The following is an 8,013-nucleotide window of genomic DNA, read 5'->3' on the forward strand; positions in this document are numbered from 1 at the left end:
CACTCTTTCTTCATACGTGATCTTTAAAATTATAAAGTAAATATAGTAAAAGCTCAGTTAGAAAACATGGGGATTGAATCTGAGATACCATGGCTGGCTGATTTTCTGGTTAGGGATCAGAAAGCAACAAAAACATTTCGAATTTTAGTACTTACTTTTTGGAAAGTCTTTCAAAATTCCGAAATTTATTTTCTGACCATTGAACAGACTGTTGCAGTGGTATTCCAAACTAGAGAAATGTACTTTAAGTTTTTAATAGTTTTCATTTCTTTCAATTGTTCAGGAAATATTTATTGAGCACCTATTATGTGCAAGAATGTACTTCAAGAACTGAAAATCCAGCACTGAACAACAATAAAAAATCCCTCATAGAGCTTACGTTTTAGTGGATAGAGAAGTATGAGAAATAAATAAACACAAATACATAGTCTGCCAGGTGGTAACAGATATTTGGAGGAAATAAAGCAGGCCGAGAAAGAAAGGGGCTTTGCAGGGAGCAAGAGCAGTTTTGAATTGTTGAGTGACTCAAGAAAGCCTCTAACAGACAGATGAATGCAAGACTTGAGGAGCTGAGGAAGTCAGTTATGCAGGTGTCTGGACAGAGTCTTCTACTCAAAGGAAATAGCAAAGGTCTTGAGTGGGAGACTGTGCTTGGAATGCTGAAGGAACACACTGAGGAAGAGAGGGTAGGAGATGAAGTCCGTCTCAAATGTGACCATTAAAACACAAATATATTTATTCTAGAATGGTTGCTGCTAACATCGGTGAATGATGTTTACAGATTTATTCTATTTTAGGGCTACCACGGGGAGATTAGGAAAAGATGCCTGGCTATTTTTTTCCCCTCTTGGTGTTAAGAGGAAATGTAAATAAATAGGAGTAAGAGAGAGTGTATCACCCTTGTGAAATATTTATTTATGACTTTCCTGTCATTTTCAAAAATGTGTTACATCCCAAATATAAACTCCGTTTTGTGCTCTCTTTTGGTAAAAAAATATTTTTAATGATTTCAGGGAGGAAAGGAGAGAGAGATAGAAACATCAATGATGAGAGAGAATCATTGATTGGCTGCCTTCTGCATGTCCCCTACTGGAGATTGATCCTGCAACCCGGGCATGTGCCCTGACTGGGAATCAATCTGTGACCTCCTGGTTCATAGGTCAACAACCACTGGGCAACACCAGCTGGGCAGTTCTCTGGTCTTTCTGAGAACATCTTGCACGTCTAGAACTAATCTATTGACATAAAGCCTCCTATGTGCCCATTCTGGTATGTTTTTTCAGTGTTGAACTTGCAAATGCAATCATGCATTTGTTGGCTCATGGTTGCTTGAGTTCTTTATCTTCTTCATTTCTGGTTATAAATACTACTATGGGTGCTTCTCAAATAGAGAGAAGGGGGATTCTCACCAGGAACCTGTCTTTTCAGGTACTCTGCTGCTGTCTTTTATCAAGCAGCTCTGCAGGATTTGCATGGACTTTGTCTTGTGCTGGTAATCCTGGAAGAAACTATATGGGAGAAATCATCTGGATGGTACCCATGAAATTTGAATTTAATTTCAACAATTAACTACACAATTTACTTTAAGGCACTGCAGCTCATCCTGTAATCTCCCTTCAGGAACACTTCTCAGGGGATGATATCATACCAAATAGGACTGTCATGTCCAATGAAACATACCTGTGATGTCTCTTCTGAGAAAAATCAAAACCAGCACGTCAAAACCCGAGAAAGCGCTGCTACAATTAGGATGACCCAAGTCTTCACTCCATCCCATGTTGGGCATAGGTGGGCTGACCTTTTAGGAGTTTATTACCTACAAAGTTTGGAGATCACTGTCTTAATACAATTTCTTTTTTAAAAACTCTTCTTTTCTTTATCGATTAAAGTATTACATATGTGTCCTTATCCCCCCATTCCCCCCACCCCGTATCCCCCACTCATGCCCAGTAAAAAACAAAACGGGAACAAATACAATATTTGTATTTGCATGTGGCCCGCAGGCCGTAGTTTGAGGACCCCTGGTCTGATCAATCTTCTCTGTCTCTGGATCTGTTTTTGTTTATCAGCTTATGTTGTTCATTATATTCCACAAATGAGTGAGATCATGTGGCATTTATCTTTCTCTGACTGGCCTGTTTTGCTTAGCATACAATTTCTTATCTTACCACATTAACAATATTTATGTACATGTCTGTTTTCTGTGCTAAGTACTAATGTCCTTGATGGAAGAGGAACAATGTCTATTTTTGTATCTAGAGTATGTAGCTCTTGGTTTTGCAGAGGTAGGTGCTCAATTAATTTCTGCTATATGGAAATAGAAGTTCCCAACCAGCATTAAAATGAAGCAAGGATTAAAACAGCCTGAGTTCTGTTACCAAATAGGTCATTTTTGGTCATGTGATCTTGGAAAATGCACTTTTATTTTCCTCACGTAGAAAATGTGGTGAATACTTCCTGTTCTACCTCTCTCAATGGTTGCTTATGAAACTCACATGCAAAAATGAATTTGAAAACCATATAAAGCTATGACGTATTCATATTATTTTTCAAATATAAACTACTTTTAAAGCTTAGTGTAATGAAAAACTAAGCTTAGAAAATGACAGATGCGAAAAATAGTAACTATGTTCTGAAGATTAAAATAAGTATCTTCTAGTGTGTTTAGCCTTTGAAATGTTGGCACTTTCCTTCAATAGTTCAAATTGTTTCAACAAACATGCTGTCAATGTTACAGGATTTTTTGAAAAGGAGAGGGAGATACAGACATTGCTTACCATTTCCAAGTGCCTTAGAGTGCAAAGTGGTGTCAGCATTCCCTTTGTTCTTGTTTTAGTCAGTTCTACTTAAAAATCACTCATTTGGAGATAAGAACTGAAAATTGACAGCACAAAAAGGAAACCAAGGGGGCAGCTTTCCTGTTCTGTGTGAGAACTAATTTCCTGATAATGAAGGCCCATAGTCACATGAGAAGGCAAGTCTAATACTTCATTTCTAGTTTGTTAACTAAGGTAACCAAATACCTTTGTTTGGATTTCTTTTTTTTAAGGTGTGAGGAAATGAACTACACCAGTTCAATGAAGCCAGGGAGATGTGTCAGGTTGGGAGAAAAAAGTTTGGCAATACAATCTCAGGTTTTTAATAGGTAGGGATCCCAGAAGCAGGAATAAAAGGAGTGAGGTTTATATGGAGTGGGGCTGACTTATCCACCTGATCAAAATTAAGGTACATGGGAGATCCAGGTGAGAAATTTTCTGATTATGCTCTGACCCCACCTCTCTTCCCCGACCCCTGAACATTTCTGTGCTCTTTTCACCTCCCTGCAAACCACTTGCTGCTACCACTTCACAAATCAATCCATCATTGTCTCTTATTTTATTTTCACTTGCCTCCTACTATTCTCCTCCTTTATTCCTCTTGCTTCTTGCATGTGTGCTCTTGTCTAAGTGTTTATAAATACTACATATGTGATTATGTATATGAATAGATATATCTTATTAAATAATGATGAAATGCAACTTGTAAGAGCTGAATAAATGTTTTTAAAATAAATAGATAAAAGCAACATCCAATGAATGTAATTGGATATATTATACTTACTATTTCTATTTTCTTTTTTTGCTTTTTTATTGATTAAGTTATTACATATGTGCCCTTATCCCCACATTACCTCCCACTATTTCTATTTTCAACTTAATGATTTAACCAATGATTGATGCCTTCACTAGTATATGAAAATAGAGCTTGCCATAGTGCTAATCTGTATACTAGCTATCCCTTATAGGGATTGTTCAACTCATTCATATATTTAGAACATATTTGTTGAGCACTTAATGTGCCTCAGGTACTGTTTTAAGTATCTGGGCATTATCAGTGAACAAAATAGACAAAAATGCCTGCTGCTAGAGCTTACAATCAAGAAGATGGAGATGGGCAATAAATGATAAAATAACCAACTCATTAACTAGGAAATAGATGCTTTGAAAAACATAGAGGGGAGAAGGAGATATTAATATATGGTGACAGAAGAAGATTTGACTTATACATTTCTTGTAACATAGAAACTCACACCTGAAACCTATATGATCATATTAACCAATGTCATCCCAATAAAATTAATTTAAAAAGAGGGAAAATAAAATTTTCAAAAATATAGAAAAAAGAAAAAACAGAGACGGTGTGCTATGTGGTGGTAGTGGTGGTGGTGTTGGTACATGTTGCAATCCTATATAATAAAAGCCTAATATGCTAAGTGTCAGGTCGACCAGTTGTCTGTTCAACTAATCAAAGTATAATATGCTAATGATATGCTAAGGCCACTCAACTGCTCACTATGACGTGCACTGACCAGCAGGGGGAAGATGCTCCAACTGGTAGGTTAGCTTGCTGCTGGGGTCCGGCCAATAGGGACTGAGCAAGACCAGATGGACATGCCCTGGAGCACCCCCACAGTCCCTCCTTGGATGGCCAACCTTCCCGTGTCTGATTGTGCACCATTGGGGTCTCTCAGCCTGGCCTGCACCCTCTCGCCCTTGGGGGATATCAGAGAGCTGCTTTCGACCTGATCCTGCAGGCCAGGTTGAGGGACCCCACAGGTGCCTTTAGTTCTAAATAATATGGCCATGGTGTAGGCCATCTCCTTATTGAGAAGGAGACATTTGAGAACCCAAAGGACCAAGTCAGATACTGAACCAGACTGATCTTTTAGGTCTCCTCAAATCTCACTACAGAAGTGATGCCTATTCTGCCTATTGTAGGGTTGGTCCCAATTGTAAGCCATGTCAGGGTTAAAGCCAGAGGGCAACCATTCCTTTCTCTTGCTGAGGGCCTGATTCAGCAATATAAGACAAACGCTTTGGAGAGGCATTAGTTCTTGTGCTATTGCGTAGTATCTAGAAAGACAGCTTTTATATTGGCAGGACTTTCATACACTCGAAAAGTTCAAATTTCAAATATATAACTTAGGGCAATTAGACCATAAAAATGCACCTTGGGATGCACTGTGAAATTCTCCAAAAAAAAATCTAACTTCATAAAATGATGTGGTCTGGAAATGAGGATGAGTGCTCAGCCAGAATATTTCTTTGGTGACATAAGAACCAGGGGTAGCCAAGAACCAAATCAACCACTCCAGATTTCTGGCTTCCTCCCAGGAGTCTAAACATTTGTTTCCTGAGAAATACCACTTGAATAATTTCTTGGCCTCTGGACAAGGATACCACAAAACTAAACTGTATTGCCCTAACTTAATTAGTGAGCTGGAGTCAGGACTTAAAATTTTTTTATTTGTTTTTTTTTTCTCATTGTGGTAAATGCAGCTATATTTTGAATATTCTGAGCAATATTGCTCAATATTATTCTGGGAGATAAAGTTTTAGGGAAGAAAGAGATTTTATAGACCCCCCATGGAAATTCTAAATACAGTGTCATGCGTTTTAGAGGGCAAAACATGAATAGAGAAACTCAAATCCAGGATGACCTTAGCAGAACCCTGAAGCCAGGCATTTGCCTGCAGAAACAGAGTCTTGGTCATAGGGGATGAGATGTACTCTGAGAGGAATGTGGCAGGAACGGTATTCATCAGCCCAGAAGAAGAGAAGCCTGGGGGATAATTTAATGATTATCTTCAAGTATCAATGACTCAGATGAAGAGGATAGTCAACAAATGGTCTCTTTCTTCTTAGATGATTCAATAGACTTGAGGCCATGGGAGATTTTGGTTAGACTTAACTGGGAATCTTGATTGTGAAATACTGGAAGTGGTTCCTGAGTAAATCTTGAGGACTCTTCTTACTAGAGAGGCTTATAAATAGGAGAAAGTCTCATTCATCTGTGATGGGTAGAGTGTGGAAGCAAGACCTAGCGACTCTAAGGTTTCTTCTGCAGGACTACACTTAGTACGCCAGCTCTTTTGGAAGCATGTTGTCTTTGCATAAGGTTGGCGTAGACTGGCATGATTTGTATTTAAGCTATTGGTTAAGTGATGTTTAAAATATACATAGACCTTCTGTAAACAAATTATAACCTTTAGTAGTTTCCTCTCATTTCCAAACATATCATGACAGTCTAAGTAATTTCTTAGTATGTCTTCTTTTACTTTGTTACCTTCTTTTTGGGAAAGAAAACAGCATTTATTTGAATAATATCCATAGATATTGTCAGAAAGTTATGACATTTAATGTTCTTTTTTTTATAATTTTATTTGCTTTTAACCTATATTACTCTCCTTACATAGGGCTTGTAGAGACAATTCACAAGAAGTAGCTGAATCTCACACACTTTTGGAAAGGTAAGTTTTAATTTTCTTAAAATTTATAATAAAATTGTATAAAATAAATGTATTTGTAATAATGCAAATTTAATCATAAAATATTTTTGGAGAATAATTAGAGTAGGGTATGACTTCGAAGATCATCAAACTTATTTTACTGTTGAGAAAATTGAGGTCCTGAGAAAAGGACGTTTATATCCAATGTAACAATGGTAGTATTAGGACCAAAACTCAGGTCCCCTAATTCACAGTCTAGTGCTCTTTACAACACACTTCACTAAATCTTTCTCTGTTTGGGTGGTTATTGTCTGGTGAGGGGGCATGAGTATCTGCATGTCCGTTAGAGCTGAGAATCTATTGGTCCATAGAAGTGTGACAGCCATATGAAAGTGATAGATGATTCAGAAGAGTGTGTTCTTTAACGTAGGAAAGGTTACATGGCAAAGGGAAACTCATACAGAATATATTTCCTGACTCTAGAGATGAAAATTTTGGGGGAGACTCTTCTAAAATAAGGTGTGAAGAGGACAAGGAAGAGATACTAATATACCATGCATGAAAATATAATCAAATGGTTGATATCATGAAAATTTGACTTATATTAAATATTATGCTTTTATTTTTTAAAAATATGTTTTTATTGATTTTAGAGAGAGAGGAAAGGAGAGGGAGAGAGAGAAACATCAATCGGTTGCCTCTTGTACATGCCCTGATCGGGTATTAAACCTGCAACCTGGGTATGTGCCCTGGCTGGGAATAGAACCAGCAACCTTCCATGGCTCATATTAAATACTAGAGTCCTGATGCATGGATTCATGCACCAGTGGGGTCCCTCAGCCTGACTTGTGCCCTCATACAAACCAGTTCACCTCGGGGGATGTTGGACTGCCGGTTTCAGCCTAATCCCCACAGGCCAACACTGTTCTGCGAGGATCGGGCCAAAACCATCAGTCTGACATCCCCCAAGAGGTCCCGGACCCCGGGCCTCTAGTATGCATATAAGATCTTTGGTTAATCTCTTCCTACCACCTCTCCCCGCTTCCCTCTGAGATTCGTCAGTCTGTTCCATGCTTCCATGCCTATGTGTTGAGCGTTTGCCCCCTGGTGGTGAGTGCACATCATAGCTACCAGTCAAATGGTTGAATGGTCAGACACTTAGCATATTAGCCATATTCATACATTCATATATATATATATAATAGATGATAGTTAAGAAATTAAATGTGTTCCATCAAACCTTATGAAAAAGGTTTCACAACAATTACATTTTTCACAGCTATTGAATTTTTTCTAAGGTGTTCATAGTAAGCAGCATCCATGCAACATCTATGTAGCTTGGAATTAGAGTCTGTCTGTATCATTAAGTATTTGCGTGACATAGAAAATGAGAATTGTCAAGCAGTGTGGCACTCTGAAAGACTTATGGTAATGTGGAAGGCCAGTATTACTGGGACATTAAATGAAAGAAAAGGCAGATAGCCCAAATTTACACACAATCAACCTATCTTGTTCTAAATAAAAACCATGTTTCTTGGACTCACCTCAAGTTCTGCCTTGAGTAGAGGAAATATATTTTTATCCATCTTTGAGCTCTTGGAGTCTGACACACAACACATATCCAGTGGAGCCAGAGAGGATGGGTCAGAGGGAGCAAAGATGTAAGCCAGAAATGGACTTCTCTGGGATGGCAGAGCTTGAGGAAATAGCATCGATAGGACCTCATGTTGGGTTGATTGTGGTGG

This window comes from Myotis davidii, unplaced genomic scaffold (assembly GCF_000327345.1).
Source record: "Myotis davidii unplaced genomic scaffold, ASM32734v1 scaffold1596, whole genome shotgun sequence".
Classification (NCBI taxonomy): Eukaryota; Metazoa; Chordata; class Mammalia; order Chiroptera; family Vespertilionidae; genus Myotis; species Myotis davidii.